The 19,741-nt window shown below is 43.1% G+C and overlaps 1 long non-coding RNA gene across 1 annotated transcript; it reads left to right on the top strand.

Moving 5' to 3' along the window:
* The first annotated feature begins 2,205 nt into the window (after window positions 1-2,205).
* On the top strand, window positions 2,206-17,819 carry LOC122230170. Its single transcript, XR_006207327.1, has 3 exons — window positions 2,206-3,169; window positions 11,185-13,206; window positions 14,622-17,819. It is a non-coding gene; the product is annotated as an uncharacterized LOC122230170 (long non-coding RNA).
* The last annotated feature ends 1,922 nt before the right edge of the window (window positions 17,820-19,741 follow it).

The raw sequence follows: 19,741 nt of genomic DNA, 5'->3' as shown, positions 1-19,741 counted from the left end.
TTCTGGCTTGGAAGCACTCCTGTCCTGTAGCAAAGAGGGTGTGGCAGGAAACGAATCCCTTACTGCTGAAAAAGGAAGCCCTGCCTTTCCTTCTTGTTTTGAAGGCTCTAAACCACACGTGTATGCTAAGGTGTAAGCATTTTGAGGGCTCAAATCTTGTTTCGGAGGCCTGAGCAAGTGCCCTGCCCCTCAGCGGTGTCGAGTTCAGATCTGCTGTACCTGGGACCCCTTCTGAAGTTTGTAATGGTTCCTTAGCGCAGGGCCACACTTAGCTGTGTATGCCCTTGAAGAAGGACTTATTAAGTGAATAAACAGTCCGGGGAGCACGTATGGTGGGGTGGAGGAGGGAATTTTTTTTTTTTTTTTGTTTTGTTTTTCTTTGGAGGAAACGTGTTCTTGTGAATTTCACAAAGCAAATCATCTGCTGTCGTACAACCCTATCTATCTTGGTATCTGTCCTGGGTCTCCTTTCAGCAGTATTTTGTTCCTGACTGCACCTGAAAGGATTCCCACAGCCCATCCTTCTTGCCCATTAAACCTTAAGTCCTCTTTTCTCCCCACGGGACCCATACATTCTACCCATTTTCCTCTCTTCACAATTCCAGATGACCCACGGAATGCAAAACACTTCTCACTACCCCACTTCCTCCTGTATACCCACCCCTCAACTTGCTGCCTCAAAATAGGCACACCGACTATGGTTTCGTGTTGCTGTCTTTAATGATGTTCTTTACAGGGACACCAACAGAGAGCGACGTAGGTAGGGGAGGAACGAAAGTTCCAGAGTTCTCTCCTACGTTCTCCTGACTCAGGTCTCTGACCCACACAAAAATGTGAAATGTGAGCCCATCGTTCTAATAACCCTTCTTTGCCTCTCTCTCTTCTCCCCTCTCGCCTTCAGGGCAATGCCTCCTGTGCTGTCGGATTACTTCTAGTGTAATGGCAGACATCATGACCTTACTGAGGCACTTCGCGGCTTACAAATCACTTTCTGTCCATTATTTTGGTGAACATCAGAACCTCCTTTTGACCCAGGTGTTGATGTGACTGCCACCATTTTAATGGGTCAATGAGACCGTGTAGACAGAGCGCCCGATAGATGCCTGTATCAGTCTCCCCCCACCTATTTCGCCCCAACCAAAGAAATACAGCGATTAGACAACGATTGTATGTAATCCTTAAAAAGAACCTGATTCAAGAGATTTTTTTTTTCCGCTGAGGAAAACATTCTCAAATTATGTTTTAACTCTATGTGATGAGGGAAATCCACATACACTTTCTATTTTCCACCCAGCTGGCAACTGCCGCTTGGTGGACGACCAGACCCTTCCTTTTGTTTTGACATAGTAAAGTCAGGGTGCCTCAGACTGGACATCCAGATGACCTCTTGCTGTACTTCAAAAATCAAGGTTTGAGCCAAATCTGGATCAAGATGAAAAATTGCCATTATTCTGGGGCGCCTGGGTGGCTCAGTCGGTTGGGCGGCCGACTTCGGCTCAGGTCATGATCTCGCGGCCTGTGAGTTCGAGCCCCGCGTCTGGCTCTGTGCTGGCAGCTCAGAGCCTGGAGCCTGTTTCAGATTCTGTGTCTCCCTCTCTCTGACCCTCCCCGTTCATGCTCTGTCTCTCTCTGTCTCAAAAATAAATAAACGTTAAAAAAAATTTAAAAAAAAAATTGCCATTATTCCCCTGCTGGCTTAAAAAAAAAAAAAAAAAAAAAACAAAACTCTATTACTTTTTTCTTCCTGCTTTCTGGTCCAAATTACCTCAGAAGTATTTAGTTCTTCAGATACAGAATACCTATTGTCTACCCCATGTTGGAATAACGCAGAGTTTATTTTAAACTCTTTGTCATTTTAAACTTTTCATTAACTCTCACTGGCCTTTGTAGGTACCTGGCTTTTCTCTCCACACGAGTCAGGTACCTCCTGTGCCTTCAACATATTGACATTAGATTGTAGCATGGAGAGGACCAGGGGTCTGCTCAGTGTCACCCTTCAGAAGTCATCTTATTAATCAATTGGATAGAAGATCAATTGGTTCATTCAACACATACTTACTAATCACTTACCCCGAACTCCGATAGAACTTGAGACCCAGTAGCATGAGTATGTGAGTTATGAGTGCATTATCCACACCTCCCGCTTGGACCGTGAGGCCCTTCAGAAGAGTCTGGTCTCGGCTTACCACTCCCTGTCTTCTGACATTGGGCAACTCGCTTCACTTTGGGGTGCCTCAGTTTCCCCATTGGGGGAGGCAGATAATAAACAGCATTTGAAATCCACTGACTCACTTTCTTCCCACTCAATTCAGCAAATATGAGTAAAGCACAGAGCATAAGAGTTACTGACAGAGCTCAAAGAAGGAGGGATTGAGTGCTACTTAAGAGAAATCAGTTCTTTACTGAGGCTGGGAAATGGCTACACAGAACTCGGTCATCCAGCTCTGTCTCCTTTTGTGCATACTTGAAAACGCCCCTACAAAAAAGAATCAAAATAAATACAGGACAGCCTAGCAGGCTTCAGATGGTGGGTAGCAGCCGAGCAGAATTGGAGCAAGGGTAGGATTTCAATGAACCGACACTGGGTCAGGGGCCATTCCAGGCAGGGCAGGCACATCCAGAGCCAAAGCACAGCGACTGGAAAATACAAGGTGTTCACAGAGAACTGGGAGCAGTCATGTGTGGCCACAGCACGGGGTGCAAGGAGGGAGTGGTGGGAGATGGGACGGAAAGGTATCGTGAGGTCAGAGCCGGAAGGGCCTGCAGAGGCCCAGTGAGGAGCCTGTGCTGGATTCGGTTCCACGGGAAGGTGACCTCACTGGGGAGGCCGGAGCCGACCCTGCCCCTTCTCAGCCCCCTCTGAGTGCAGGCCCGGGAGAAGGGCATGGGGCAGAAACTGGCAGAGGAGTCATCGCCCGGCTTGTTTCTTCACCAGGAAACAAGGTTTCCTGTAACTCAGACCGTGAATCAGCATTTCCTCTGTCAATAATACACAGAGAGAAATGCAACAGCACAGGGCTTGGGGGGGGAATGGAAGACAGGAAGGAATATTCCATGACACGCTGGGCTCTGCTCTCCTTTCCCCCTCCCCGCGAAACACTCCTGATAAGTTCTCAAACGACACTCGGGCTTCCTACGAGACGTCTCGAAGACAGCTTCACGGTATCACGTAAGGATGAAGGCCCCCCACGTGCCCAGCTCTCTTGCCGTAGTTTGTGTTTCTGTCACCACGGGGATAAGCAAGGGCGCTGTCTGCATTCTCTCGCGTTAGAACTAGACATTCGTATGACGGTGTTTCATCCTTGCAGAAGGTTGGAGGGTGTGTTTGATTGGCCTTTTAGTTTTCACACACCCCTGTCCAGTATCTTATTTGATTCTCATAATAACCCTGTGAGGTACACAAGGAATATTATACCTATTTCACAAGTACAGATACCAGGGCAGGGACACGGAATGATTCTTCCTGGCAGATCTGTTTTGAAGGAGCCGGAACGGATCCCAGCCCTTCAAACCCCAGTCCAGGGTTATTTTCAAGGTCATAGACTTAAAACAAATAAAGTTTGTGATTATATATTGTGTAGATAGACAGACATGCATACATGCAGTGTATTTATTTAAAATATAAATATATCCTTGGGGCACCTGGGTGGCTCAGTCGGTTAGGCGTCCGACTTCAGCTCAGGTCATGATCTCATGGTTCATGAGTTCGAGCCCCGCGTCGGGCTCTGTGCTGACAGCTCAGAGCCTGGAGCCTACTTTGGATTCTGTGTCTCCCTCTCTCTCTGCCTCTCCCCTGCTCACACTCTCTCTCTCTCTCAAAAATAAAAAAATAAATAAACATTTTAAAAAGGCTTAAAAATAAAATAAAATAATTAATTCATACTATTTAATATAAGTAATACAATATATTTATTTAAAATATGCTTAATAATTACCAAGCTAATTAACACTACATTTAATTTAAAATATTAGCCATAAATCGCATATGTACTTACATTCTACCTAACACCTGAAAGAATTTTATTCACTCCCTCATTCCACTCGTTCATTTACCAAATATTTATTGATACTGTGTACTGTGCCAGGCTATGTTCTGGATGCAGTAGTGAACAAAACAAACAAAACACCCTGCTTTCATAAAGCTGGCAATCTAATTGAGGAAGTCAGACAGCGAATGAGGTAAAAGTCAAATACAGTGTTGGCGAGTCATATATGCTTTGAAGAATGAAGAGACCAGAGAAGAGGGCTACAAGTGTTGGAAGTATGCGTGGTACAGTTTTACGCGAGACGTCCTGTGACAATCTCCCTGAAAATGTGACGCATAGGGGAAGACCAGCAGAGGTGGGCAAGCAAGCCATGTGGATCCATGGGTTGGGGGGGAGCCTGCAGAAGAAACGGTAAATGGCCAGACTCTGAGGGGTGCCTCCTTGGCACGTGCAGGACACGGTGAAAAGTCAGGTGTGGCCGGACGGGAGGGAGAAAGGGGAGGAGGGGAAGAAATAGGACGCCAGAGACCGACCACGCCGGCCATTATTCACACTTGGAACTGACTTAGAGAATTGGCTCCTCATTTACTCAAAACCCAAACCCAAACCGACCAAACGAACAAATAAACAAACAAGCAAAAAAATTAAAATAAAGCAAGGCAAGGGTTAAAATGCGAAGTAAACCAAGACAACAACAGAAGCCTGTACAGGGGGCGAAGGTTGGTAAGGGAAAGAAAAGGGCAAGGGAGGAGGGAAGAAGTGAATATATCTATATATTTTTTTTCTTTCTTCTTTCTTTCTTTCTTTCTTTCTTTCTTTCTTTCTTTCTTTCTTTCTCTCTTGCTTGCTTTCTTGCTTTCTTGCTTTCTTTTTTCCCTTTCTTTCTTGCTTGCTTGCTTGCTTGCTTTCTTTCTTTCTTCTTGTTTCCCTCTCCCTGTCTGTCTCTCTCATCTGGAATCTGGATTCGGGTGCTTTCTTGCTTTCTTTTTTCCCTTTCTTTCTTGCTTGCTTGCTTGCTTTCTTTCTTCTTGTTTCCCTCTCCCTGTCTGTCTCTCTCATCTGGAATCTGGATTCGGGTGCTTTCTTGCTTTCTTTTTTCCCTTTCTTTCGTTCTTGCTTGCTTGCTTGCTTTCTTCTTGTTTCCCTCTCCCTGTCTGTCTCTCTCATCTGGAATCTGGATTCGGGATCCAAACCCTCAAGCCACTGCCACGGCCATTTCCTGAGGGAGCCAGGCAGTGGCAAATTCAGGCAGAGGAGCAACATTATTACCACAAGCTTGGGCCTGGGCCCCAGACCTCAGTGAGATTCCTACTGAGCTGGGCAGCTGGGACTCAACAGGCCTCCCCTTGCTTAGGCTACAGGCTGAAAGCAAATGAAACTCTGCCAAACCAGGCCTCCCAGGGACAGTGGCCTTCTAAGCAGAGCCCCCTCCCAGGCAGCAGGGATAGACCATCAAAGCTATCAGCTCAGCCCTGCAGAAGTTCCCTTTCTTTTTTATTTTTAATTTTTTTAATGTTTATTTATATTTGAGAGAGAGGTGGGGGGGAGGGGCAGGGAGAGAGGGAGACAGAATCCGAAGTAGGCTCCAGGCTCTAAGCTGCCAGCACAGGGCCTGACACAGGGCTCGTACTCACACACTGCGAGGTCATAACCTGAGCCGAAGTCGGACCTCACCCGACTGAGCCCAGGCGCCCCCCAAAAGCTCCCTTTCTAACTCAGGAGTGCATCATACACTTGCTTTTGACCCCGGCTCATCTTTGAGCATGGAGCACACGTGTGCCCACAGACATGGGTGTGAAGGGGAGGGGAGACAGTAGCCCCACGCTCACTCTAGAAACCAGCGTTCCCTCACGTTTGGTTCTTTCTCTGTGTTCGTCCTACAGGCTTAATAGGCAAGCTCATATGCAATCCATGCCCATACGGCCTCCACTACCTCCCTACTGCCTTCGAAAGTTGTAGAAAATTTCTTTGTGTGACTTCCCCAAACGTTATCATTGGGACCAATGAGAGAGTAGCTCAGTCCCCCAAAGCCTTTTATAAATGTCTCCTTGATTTGCCTCCAGGAGACACTGACATAGATCAGAATAGGACAAGTCTCCAAGCCAACTGGACACAAGGTGGAGAAGTCCCTCGCCATTCTCATCAAGTACGTGAACAAACAAGAGAGATGCTATCCCTCAGAGACATGCGAGCAACCTCAATCCACCCAGGCATATCATGATCGGGGTGGGGGGAAATAGCTAAAATAAGGCTCTGAACGGTTTGTCTCATTCATGCCTTTCCGCATCACCTCCCTCCAAAACTATCAGCATCTTAGTTTGAGTCTCTTCTGGGTTTTAAAATCAAAACTCTTTATTTAGAGGTACTGGTAAACAACTTGTGTACTTGTAAGAAATACAGAGAGAGCCTATGTATCCTTCACCCGATGTTAACATCTTGCGAACTCATAGCGCAATATCATAATGAATATATTGACATTCATACAGTCAAGCCAGAGGATATTTCCGTACCCCAAGGATCTCTGATGCTGCCCCTTCAATAGCCAAACCCACTCCACTCCCTCTTCCATCTCCTCCTTGATCCCTGGAAACCACCCTTGCGTTATCCATTCCTAAAATCTTGTCAATTCAAGGATGTAATATAAATGGAATCCTATCGTATGTAGTATGTAACTTGCTGTGATTGTTTTGTTTTTTTTTTTCCTATCAGGATAATTCTGATTAGGAGATTCACCCAGGTCGTGTGTGTGTCAAGTTAGCTCCTTTTCATTACTGAGGAGTATTCCATGTATGACTACATCACAGTTTGTTCATCTTCTGAAAAGACATTTGAGTTGTTTCCGGTTAGGGGCTATTATGCACAAGTTTGCTGCAAATACTTGTGTACGGGACTTTGTGTGAACATCAATCTTCATTTCCCTGGAAGAAATGCTCAGGAGTATGGTTTCTGGGAAGTATGATATGGCATGCTCACTTTTTTTTTTTTTTTTTAAGACACTGCCAAAGTATTTTCCCAAGAGACTGTATCCTTTTATATTCCCACCAGCAATGTATGAGTGAACCAGTTTCTCTGCATCCTTGCTGAGCTCTTGGTGTCACTATTTTTTTGTTATTCTAGCCATTCTGATAGGTGGATAGTGATACCTCGTGTGTTTTCAATTTTCATTTCCCTGCCCTCTAATGCTGTCGAATGTCTTTCTCTGCGTTTACTTGACATCTGTCTATATTCTTTGGTAGAATGTCTCTTCATATCATTTGTTGATTTCAAATTAGATGCTTTGTCTTTTAACCTTTGAGCCTTTGACAGATATGTTTTAATATCTGACAAGTATTTTCTTCCCAGTCAGTAGTTTGTCTTTTCATCTTTTTAATGGGGCGCTTTGTAGAGCAAATTTCTTTCAATTGCGATGGAGTGTCATTTACCAACTTTTTCTTTCATGGATTTTGCTTTTGGTGTCAAGTCTAAGAACTCTGCTTAGTTCTAGATGTAATTCTAGATACTAGTTTTAGGAGTTTTTTTCTTATTTTTTTCCTAAAGGTTTTATAGTTTCATGTTTTACATTTATTTTTATTTTTATTTTTTTCTAGAGACCAAGAGTGAGAAAGCACACATGTGAGCAGGGGAGATGAGCAGAAGGGGGGAAAGAGGGAGAGGGAGAGGGAGAGAGAATCCCAAGCAGGTTTCATGCTCAGAGCAGAGCCCAAAGCAGGGCTCAAACTTGCGACCCTGGGATCATGACCTGAGCTGAAATCAAGAGTCAGATGCTCAACCAACTGAACCATCCAGCACCCCTCATGTTTTATATTTAAACCCATTTAAATACTTTTTTTTTCAACTTTTTTTTTTTTTTTTTTTTTTTGGACAGAGAGAGACAGAGCATGAACGGGGGAGGGGCAGAGAGAGAGGGAGACACAGAATCGGAAACAGGCTCCAGGCTCCGAGCCATCAGCCCAGAGCCTGACGCGGGGCTCGAACTCACGGACCGCGAGATCGTGACCTGGCTGAAGTCGGACGCTTAACCGACTGCGCCACCCAGGCGCCCCCATTTAAATACTTTTGAATCTATTATGAGTTAATTTTCATTTGAGGTGTGAGACTTAGGTTGAGGTTTGTGTTTTTGTTTGTTTGCTTCTGCCTTTTGGTGTCCAATCACTCAAGCACCACTTTTTGAAAAGGTTATCTTTTCCCCCATCCACTTGCTTTTGTGCCTTTGTCAAAAACAGATGGTCGTATTTGTGTGAGTCTATTTCTGAGTTCTCTATTCTGTTCTATTGATCTGTGTATCTCTCTACAAACACCACACAGTTTTGCTTACTATGGCGGTATAATATGTCTTGAAATGGGTGGACAGATTCCTCGACTGGATTCTTCTTTTTCCAAATTGTTTAAGCTATTCAAATTTCTTTACCTTCCCGTATAAATTTTAGAATAATCTTCATGCATACCAAAAATCTTACTGTAATTTTGAGAAGAATTGTGAAAATTCTGTATATCAGTTTGGAGGAAATTGATGGCTTTACTAGTGTGGTACACAGAATAACGGCCCCTGAAAGATTTACACATCCCAGTCCCTGCAAACTGTAAATACGTTACCTTATATGGCAAAAAGCGTTTTGCGATGTGATGAAAGGCCTGGTGAATTATCCAGGGGATTCAACGTAATCACAAGACCTTTATACAAAGGAGGTGGAAGGATAAAGCCAAAGGAAGGGACACGTGATGAGGCAAACAGTGGAGAGAAAGAAATCTGAAGGTACTATGCTGTTGGCTTTGAAGATAGAGGAAGGGGCCATAAACCAAGGAATGCTAGTGTTTTCTAGAAGCTGAAAAGCAAAGAAGGGGATTCTCCCCTCAGAGCCTCTGGAAGGAACCAGCTCTGACAATACTTTGATGTGAGCCTCATAAGACCCAATCCCACGCTTCAGAAATCCAGAACTATCAGAAAATAAATTTGCATTGTTTGAAGCCACCGAGTTTGTGGTCATTGTTTGAGGCAGAAATAGAAAATGAGTACAACTATGTTGAGTCTTATAATCAATGAACAGAAATAGTATGCCTCTTCATTTATGTGGATCTCTTTTGATTTCTTTCCTCAGCATCTTCTACTTTTCAGTGTACAAGTCTTGTACATGTTCTGTTACCTTTCCATCCAAGTTTCTTATTTTCTGAGTGATGAGAAGTGATATTATATTTTGAATTTCAAGGTCCATGTGTTCATGGCTAGTACAGAGAAGTACAATTGGTTTTTGTATGTTTATTTTGAATTTTTTTAATGTTTATTTTTGAGAGAGAGAGAGAGAGAGAGGGAGAGAGACAGAATGTGAGTGGGGGAGGGGCAGAGAGAGAAGGAGACACAGAATCTCAAGCAAGCTCCAGGCTCTAAGCTGTCGGCACAGAGCACAACATGGGATTCAAACTCAGGAACCATGAGATCATGACCTGAGCCTAAATCAGATGCTTAACTGTATGTTTATTTTTGCATCCTGCAACCTTAATGAACTCACCCATTAGTTTTAAGAGTTTGGTTTGGTTTTGTTTTGTTTTGTTTTTAAAGAATCCTTGTAATTTTCTACATAGCTAGTCGTGTCATCTATAAATTGGGACAAGTTTATTTTGGGGGCACCTGTGTGGCTCAGTCTGTTAAGCCTCGGACTCTTGACTTTGGCTCAGGTTATGATCTCACTGTTCCTGAATTCAAAGCCCCACATTGGACTGTGTGCTGACAGCATGGGACCTGCTTGGGATTCTGTCTCCTCTCTCTGCCCCTTCCCTGCCTGCACTTTATCTCTCTCTCAAAATAAATAAAAACAAGGGGCACCTGGGTGGCTCAGTCGGTTGAGCATCTGACTTCGGCTCAGGTCATGATCTCTTGGTCCGTGAGTTGGAGCCCCCCTGTCGAGCTCTGTGCTGACAGCTCAGAGACTGGAGCCTGCTTCAGATTCTGTGTCCCCTTCTCTCTCTGCCCCACCCCTGCTTGTGCTCTGTCTCTCTCTGTCTTTCAAAAATGAATAAACATTAAAAAAAAAGTTTAAAATAAATAAATAAAAACAAACTGTAAAAAATTTAAAAAAAATTTTTTTTCTTTCTGAACTTTACTCATTTCCTTTTCTTTTTTAAAATTTTTTTTTTTTTTTTTTTTTTTTTTTTTTAGCGTTTATTTATTTTTGAGATAGAGAGACAGAGCATGAACAGGGGAGGGGAAGGGAGAGAGGGAGACACAGAATCGGAAACAGGCTCCAGGCTCTGAGCCATCAGCCCAGAGCCTGACGCGGGGCTCGAACTCATGGACCGCGAGATCGTGACCTGAGCCGAAGTCGGACGCTTAACTGACTGAGCCACCCAGGCGCCCCTTTTTTTTTTTTTTTTAATTTTTTTTTTTTTTTTTTTTTTTTTTTTTTACTCATTTCCTTTTCTTGATGCTTCGCATGTGCTAGAACTTCCAACAATGTGAAGAAAAGAGGTGAAAGTGGACATTCTTGCCTCATTCCTGATCTAAGGGACAAAGGATTCAGGCTTTCACCATTAAGTATAATAGTAGTCATAGGGCTTTGTAAATTCTCTTTATCAAGTTGACGATATTTTCCTCTAATCATAGATTTCTGAAAATTTTTATCATGAATGAGTATTGAATTTCGTCAAATGCTTCTTCTGCATTGACTGAGATGATCTGTTGTTTTTCCTTCTTTAGGCAGTGAATATGGTGGATTAACACTAATTGATTTTTTAATATTGAGCCAGTCTTGCATCTCTGAAATAAACCGTACTTTGTCATGGTGCATAATTTGTTGGTACTTGTTGAATTTTATTTCATATTTTGTGGGTTTTTTAATAATTTTTTTTTACCTCTATATTCATGAGAGTTGTTGGTCTGTAGTTTTTTTTTTTTTTAACGTTTATTTATTTTTGAGACAGAGAGAGACAGAGCATGAACGGGGGAAGGTCAGAGAGAGAGGGAGACACAGAATCCGAAACAGGCTCCAGGCTCTGAGCAGTCAGCACAGAGCCTGACGTGGGGCTCGAACTCACGGACCGCGAGATCATGACCTGAGCCGAAGTCGGACGCTTAACCGACTGCGCCACCCAGGCGCCCCTGTTGGTCTGTAGTTTTATTTGCACTGTTCGTCTGGTTTTTGTATCGAGGTAATGCTACCTTCATAAAATGAATTGAGGATTGTTTCCCTTCTCTTGTATTTTCTAGGAGACGTGTAAAATTGGTGTTAACTCTGTTGAAGAATTCGTCAGTGAAACCATCTGAGACTGGGGATTTCCTTTTTGAGAGCTTTTAAAATTGTGAGTGCAATTTCTTTAATAATAATTATAGCGCTGTTCGAATTACCTATATCGTATTGCATACGTTGTAGTAGTTATTGGGGAATTGGTCTGTTTCATCTAAGTTGTCCGATTTTTGTATGTAGTTGTGGCATCTGCCTGGTGTTTGAAGTCTTCTTTAACCCATTTCTAACTCTAAACCACCTCTTGAACCTTTTTCCTCCTCTCTTCCACTGAGGCCCAGTGGATCTGTGTGAATGGGGATCTCAGTAAATGGGATTCTTTTCTGGGATTCCTCACACACTCTGTGCTTTCTCGCTGCCACACCGTGCTATTGTCATTCTCTGCTCCTGGAACACCCCAAAGTTTCCTTTTTTTTTTTTTTTTTTTTGTCTTCTCATTCAAGGGTCACTAAAAAACTGCAAGCTAGCTTTTCTATTTCCCTGTGAATTCTCCTGTCTTATTTGGTCTGTGGCAGTTTTGTAATGTGGACCAGAGACTGCCTTGTATAGATGTTATTTGTGAACATGAGCTTATGTCCTCTACTAGGCTGTGAGCTCTTTGAGGGATGGAACTCTGTACAATTCTCCTTGGCTTCCTGCATGGGGTATAGCATAAAGTACATGCACAAAAGACATCTGAAGAAGTAACTCACATGTGTCCTTGCGTGATAGTCAGTCCATCCAAGACATCTCTTTGAGTTCCCATCTTTAGGGTTTTAGACAGCTATTTCCCAGTTATTTCTCTGAAACAGGGATCGACCCAGCATCTGAAGAGAACCAGTTCCTTGAGTACTTGAAGGGGAAAGAGTTACTCTCAACACCAATTCAGATCTCAAGGGAAAGACATACTGTGTTTTTCAGAGTCCTGAAGACTGTCTCACAAAACTACAGGTTCATTATGAAGAGATGGGACACAGCCAGGGATCTGGAAATCTAGCAGTTTCCAAAAAAACACACACCTTCTCCTGCCATCCAAATTAGTAGTTCAAAATCTCCTTAGCAGAGCCATACTAAATGGAGATGTATTAAGGAAGTGAGATGGAAAAACGATCTCCATCAATTCTCAGCTCAGCAGGCATCTGTATCCAACAGTATCATTGAGACTGACTTTGCATGAAGAGGCCCAGGCTGGGAATGAAGATTCTCCAGAGAATCCTCCCACCATCCCAAAATAGGAGCAGGTGAAGTGGCTGGGAAAGGAGGCAGAGGCAGGGATGAGACAAAGTAGGGAGAAGGGGAAGCATTTTCCACTCTTGTGACTTCCAAGATCGTCTCTTGGTGATCCCATTGTCCTTCTCCTAGTCTGAGCCTCCTATCAAATCTGCTGTTGTATCCTTCCATTCTATCTCTCAGCCTCTTTCCCTGCCTCAATCTGTCCTAAATATAGGACCAAAACGATCTCTCTAAAACTTAACTGTGATTGTACCATTTATATTTTCCAAGAGACCTTCTTACATTCCCTAATGCATGGGAATAATGTGACATGCCTTCACCGGGCATTCAAGGCCCTCTGCATGGTATCATTTCATCTCCCAGTATCCTAGCTGGCAAGAGCAGAATGGAAGGAATACAGAATCTAGAAGCAGATCTGTGCTCAAATCTAGCTCAGTTTCCTAATAGCTTCACGATCTTGGGTAACTTATTTAACCTTGTTGAGCCTCAGTTTCTTACCAAAAAATTAGTCAAAGAACAATAATAATTCAGGTTTGTGGTGAGAAATAAATGAGGCCATGAGCGTTGAGGACATGGCCCATAACAGGTACTCGGTAAGTGGTAGCTCTTTTGACCATGCTGAAGTACGTTGAGCAAATTCCCAATTCCTGTAACATCCCGGAGCCTTTTCACAGACATAATGGCGCTGACGAGGTTACCAAATGCCCTTGCACATGGAGTAGGGAGAAGAGACTGGCCACAGATGACGGATGGGGATGAGGGCGTAGCCACATGAGGTGAGCTGCCCATTGTTAGAGACAAACAATGAACAGAACTCTGAGAGGGGCCGTGGATATCACAGGGGAGAGGGCAGGTCCAGAAATTCATAATGGCTGGGCAGGGTCCAGCACTTTCAGTGTCTGATTTTCTTCCCTGAGCCTCAGAACAAGCCCAGGCCTGCCTCTCCCCAGCTGATGAGGGCACCTCTCCCTTGTCTTCACGCGGCTGAATTGTCTGTGCTTTTTTTAAGGGACATCTTTGTTATGTCCAGCACAGAGGAGAGGTCGGTGGTGGGCAACTCAACCCGGGATGTATATCTGAAGTGTGTTCACTGAGGCTTGTATGGCGATCATACCCATTATGTGTGTGTGTTATTATAAGGGGCTCAAGGAAATAGTGTCAAGAGACTCACTTCATAAGTACGTTTATTATTATCTCCGCTGTTCAAGCCACACAAAATAAATGTCTGGCATTTCCAGAAATTGCTATCGATTCGGCAGCAGATTTTACAAGGCCAATCAATAACGGTTTCCTCTGTGCCCCCCGCCCCCAGTGTATATTTATTTGTGATCGAGCTTTCTGTTCCTCCTGTGCTTTCTAGTGCTTGTAATTGGTCCAGAATAAATGGATGATTTCATCTTTTTCCAGGAAAAAAAAAAAAGAGTGAGAGAGAGAGGATAAAGAACTCTGCTATTAAAAATACCTCCCTCCCCTTCCCAAAAACAAAGCTGTGTGCATATATGTATATATGTGTGAAAGAGAGAGAGAGAGCCTGCATTTAAACTTGACTGCCAAAGTAAGGCCCTCAACGCAGAAACCACAACGTGTGGCCTGTTTTCCCTGCACCTAAACCATGCCACAGGAGGAGATTAGGGACCCAGAAAGCCACACAGACCTTTCTAGTCATGGTTTCTTCTAACATGATGGCGTTATACCTTACAGTGTCACCCACTGTATAAGAGAGTCTCAGAGCAGGCTAGAACTTCAAAGTTCACCGGCCCAGCCCCCTCTTCTAACAGATTAAAACACAGAGGCTCAAAAAAGAAAAGTGGGTCTACCCTCAGCTCTCTTGCCTCAGAATGTGACCTTATTTGGAGACAGGCTCTTTACGGAGGTCATCAAGTTGAGATGAGGTCATGAGGGGGTCCCCAACCAATATGAGTGGTGCCCTTATAAAAAGGAGAAACTTAGGGGCGCCTGGGTGGCTCAGCAGGTTGTTTCCAACTTCGGCTCAGGTCATGATCTCACAGCTCGTGGGTTCAAGCCCCATATTGGGCTCTGTGCTGACAGCTCAGAGCCTGGAGCCTGCCTCGGATTCTGTGTCTCCCTCTCGATCTCTGCCCCTCCCCTGCTCATGCTCTCGCTCTCTCTCGCTCTCTCTCTCTCTCTCTCTCTCAAAAATAAACAAACATTTAAAAAAATTTTTTTAAAGGAGAAACTTGGACATGGAGGGAGACACACACACAGACAGAATGCCATGTCAAGATGAGAGCAGAGATCAGGAAGATACTTTTTCAAGCCAAGGAATGCCAAGACTGCCAGCAAGTAGCCAGAGGCTAGGAGAGAGGCACGGAACAAATTCTCCCTCACAGCCTCACCAGGAACACTCTGATCTCAGACTTGCACCCTTCGGAGCCGTGAGGAAATAAGCTTTTGTCGTGTGAGCCTCCCAGTTTATGATACCTTGTTACAACAACCCGAGCAAACGAAGACACTCGTCTTCCCCAACAGCCAGTATGCAGGAGACCCAGCACCAGAAGGATCCGGAGCGAAAAGTCAGGAAAATGTTAGAACTACCTGAGAGGCTCAGACACCATCTTTGATCATTTTATTCCAAATAAACACAGCACCAGCAGAGAGGGTCTGCATGTCCAACTTCTCAGGGACAAACTTTTTGCCACTGTAGAGAAAGTTAACTGCTAAAACTACATAAAATTGATTGTCCATGTGGTCATGCATAGGTCATGCTCCAGTTTGTTCTATGATGGAGTAAAGAAAATATGTGTCCTTCCAGGCAAAATATAAAAGTAAAGACAATCTATGGCAAAAAAATAAGGCTATAGATTCACAAGGGTACCTTCGCTGATGTCTTCCTAGGGACAAAGGCAGACACTCCGTTTTGCAGCCAAAATGGGCCGGGTGAGTATGTACCTCTGACCTATGAACAGCAAATGAAAGTGGCAAAAGCAGAAGCATAGAGGAGTTTATGCGAGTCTCCCATGCCTTCCTCCTCCACTGCCACAGAGGCCCCGGACGTCACTTACAGAAGAAAGGGAGGCACAAAATTAAAGTAGACCGGATCCTTAAGCCTCTGATTGGAAGGGAGCCGCCTCGGAAAACCATCCAACCCTCAGTGAAGCTTCTGCAAGAAATAAATAGTTGCCTATGAGATTTGGGGGGGGGGATAATCGAACCTGGCACTATGGCCTGACTCAGACGATGATGATGGCCTTCACCTTGGCAACCTGTATTGGACCTGTGTACTATTCAAAAACAAAATAAATAATAAGCGAGTGGAGAAATATTCACTTGGAATTTCTCGTGTGTCTTGTTACACACGAGAAGAGCCCATTGGTAGAAGAGCCCACCCCAACTATGTTCATGTGACTTCCTCTGAAAACACAGACCCTGGACCCCACAGTAAAGGAAAGGCCTCCTTGGCATTCCTGATGACTTCTCCAGTGGGAGCTTGGACCCTTACAGATGGAATGGCGTTTCCCGTTCTGGGCACAACTCTGATTGTTAGAAATTTATTCCTTAGGATTATCGATAATCAGACTCTCTGTTACCCCCAGTCGCTGGCCTCAGATCTACTCTTCAGAGCTCTGCAATAACTAAGAAAAAGTCCATCCTTCTCCAAAGCTGCTCTCCCCCAGGCTGCTGTTGTAATCAAAGGAGATTTCTTTCCAGAAGCCATGTTAATCAAACTATCACTAATAAGTCAAATCCCAATAGAATGTGGGCCGCAGCATTGTCCCAATTATTTTGTTGTGTTAGGATTTTATGCCATCAAAAAAATACTTGAAATAAATGGGATTCCACCTGGGGCCTAACATTCTTTCAGTTATGGAAAGATTTGCATCATAGCAATATTTGTTTTATTGGGATTTAACCTGCCCATCGTTCTGCTGAGTGCCTGAGTATGAATGTGGGAAATAGCTTTCTACCACCATAAGCTCAGAAAAAATGTCAGTGAAATGCTGGCAAATAGATTATGATTGCATCGACAGCTCTTTTCATAAGCTAATGGGCTGTCTAACCTACTCATGCCTGCTGTCCCCCATAGGGTCTTGTGAGCACACTGCCAAGGAGCTCGTTGGATTTGGCAAATTGATACACTGGGCTTGTTTGACTTCCCATTTCTATGAATGATCGTTAGATATTTTAACAATATGTTAATGTGCTTAGAATGCCTAATGGGGCATTAGTTAGGCAAATACACAACTCAGTTGAGAGCTCTCCTGTTAACACAGGCAAAAATCTATTCTTTTTCTTAATAATGGATTCCCTTCCTGGTTCAAGTGGAAAATTTTAAATGTGTACATACGCATGAAGTTTCTTAGTCCTATAATTTATGTTTGATCGTCAGGACTTGTGTAGAAGAGATAACACGCCATTTTACTTGAAGGACTCAAGGAATCCAACGTGAGGGCTAAAAAACACATGAAAAACTGGAACCTTGCTAGTAAACAAAATCTTTTTTTAATACATTTTAAGTTCGAATATCTAGCATTGGCATGGCTGGGGAAAACACTTTTATACACTCCTTGTGGGAGCATAAATTGAGACAATCTTTCTGAAATGCAATTTGGCAAACATAACAAAAGCCTTTAAAGTGTGCATACCCTTTGACCCAGACCCAATGATTTCACTTCTAGGAATTTATTCTAAGGAAGTAACACTGGGTGTGTGCAAAGATTTATTTACCATGCTTATTTAGATGCCTATTGCAACATTATTTACAATAGCAGTAATTGAAAAAAAACCAAATAGCTAACAAAAGGAAATTGGCTTTTTAAGAAACATGATACACTTGCTTACCCAACGTGTTATTACACTGGCCTTAAAATACGTGTTATAGAAGAACTATTAATATGAAAACAAAATCACAATATACTGTTAAGATTTTTTTAAATACAAGTTTCAAAACCATATTTTTAGGATATCAGTTTTGCAAACAAGTTTTAAACAAACATAGAAGAAAACGTACCAAAATTTAATAAGGCTTGTGTCTGCAAGTTGGGTTTATGGGCGGTTATTAGTTCCTTTTTCTCTCTCCTGAATATTTCTAAATATTTTACAATGAACACAGTGCGCTTGGTATACAAAAATATTATAATGAGATAGAATCTTACCTGTAAAAGGGAGTCTAATTTTTCAAGACGCTGCTGTTACTAGGAAATCAGACACATTTTTCCTACTGCCTTAACTCACAATGCCAAGTGAACATTTCTTTGGCATTTCTAACTTGTACAGAGCCAAACAGTCTCCATCTTTAAAGCAAGTCTGAACACCAATGGACAATTCCACAATTAACCAAGATACCCAACTCAGTTCCATTTGAAATGAACAGAGGTGGGGAATTTTTTTTAAGTTTGTTTGTTTGTTTGTTTGTTTGTTTTGAGAGAGAGAGAGAGAGAGGGAGGGAGGGAGAGAGAGAGAAAGAGAGAGAGAATGAGTCCATACATATTGACAGTATGGAGCCCAACTTGGGGCTCAAACTCACAAACCATGAGATCATGACCTGAGCCAAAATCAAGAGTCAGATGCTTAACCTACTGAGCCACCCGGGTGATCCTGATGTGGGGAATTTTTTTAAGCTAGAAATGGAATACTATCATTACCCAAGAGCATTAGATGTGGAGTATCAGATGTAGAACTCCTGGGAAAAAGTTCTAGCTCTGACATTAGCTGGTGACCTCGAGCAAACCTCTTAGTCCTTCCATGGGACTCTCAGACTGGACCTACACACACACACACACACACACACACACACACACACACAGATTTTCTTAAATAAGGGATAAGGTCAATCTATCCACAGTACTCCCAAGGCAGTCCCACCTTATATACTACATTGCTTTAGCCATATCTAGTCTAGAATCTCCATAACTAACAACTAGTCAAGACTGAAATGACACAAAGGAAGGAACTGACTTCTTTTCTTTCTTGACTTTTTGTTTGTTTGATGTGTGTAAACTAAAGCACATTTGTGCACAAAGTGCATAGGTCATAAGTGTACAGCTTAACAAAATTGTAAAGTGAATCCCTGGCAAGCGCTACCCCTGGGAAGAAATGACCACCACCCAGAAGGACTGCATGTGCCCCTTTCTTGTAACTCTTGCTTTCTCTCTCTAGAGTCACTGCTCCCCTGACTTTATTGTGATCATTTCCTTGATTTGCTGTATGGTTTTACCACCTAAGTATGCATTTCTAGATAATACAGTTTACTTGTGTTTATTTTTGAACTTTATATAAATGGAATCATACAAAAAATATTGCCATGATAATGAATATAAAAGAATTTTGTAAAGTGTAACGTATACATGAGTGAATGGAATTATTAGTAGTAATACTATCATGTGGGTCATAGGCATTGAATTTTCACCCTCCACAGCAGGTGCTGCTTTCATGATTTTTGCATCGAATCATTTCCTGTCAGGTCTAGACCTCCTCATCCTTCCAGATGGTCAGCACAAGCTCCGTTCAGGGACCCATCAGAGCTCCGTGTTTGTGACTTCTCTGTGCTTGTGACTTCCACCTAGATGGAAAAATACCCACCTGAGACTGAGAGGGGTCTGTAAATACCTGCTTTGTTCATAAATTAGCAGGCTTCCCTCTGTTGAGTGAGTTCCCCAGCTATTATCAAGGCTCTAAGGTCACATCTGGTTAATCGTTGGCTAGAAATCAATACACAGAGAGTGATGGTTTATGATAAGGGCTTATAATAAGCAAGTTCAAGTTCAAGAGACTGGCTGTCTTTTTGTTCTTAGATGCTAAAAAGAAGCTGCTAATCCCCTTTCCTGTTGGGAAAAAACATAACTCCATTCACGCTGCTACCTAAATCAAGAAATATTTGATACATTCTTTTCATAGGTACCCTTTCTCTCTTTGGTCAATGCATTGTATCCTTAGGCTCAGCTGCTCAAATACCATCTAGAATATTTTTCAATCCCAAGGAAACGCATCAACTAATTCTCTAGTGTCACAAGACCTCAGGGATACAGCTACCCTTTGTCCCAGTTCTGGAACAATACCGACACTCTTTGATGTTAGCGGCTACCTTGTGAACTGATCCATGGGGCTCCCAGTGCCCGAGGCTCAGTACTGTGGGTTTCCCAACTGGCACTTGGCCAAAGCTTGCCATTTCTCCTGTGCAACCACCCATGCATGTGTACATGAGCACATGCGTATGTGAATGAGTGGGTGTGTTCAAGCGTGTGTAGGCATACTATCTACTCATTCCACAAGTAGACAGCATTACCATGGATTGTAGCAATAACATAAGAATGCCTTTCATGTAGTAAATGTTGAGTGAATAAGTGAACAAAT

The sequence above is a fragment of the Panthera leo genome, chromosome C2 (assembly GCF_018350215.1).
Source record: "Panthera leo isolate Ple1 chromosome C2, P.leo_Ple1_pat1.1, whole genome shotgun sequence".
Lineage (NCBI taxonomy): Eukaryota > Metazoa > Chordata > Mammalia > Carnivora > Felidae > Panthera > Panthera leo.
Note: the sequence above shows the minus strand (reverse complement) of the source record. Positions and strands in the feature narration are given on the sequence as shown.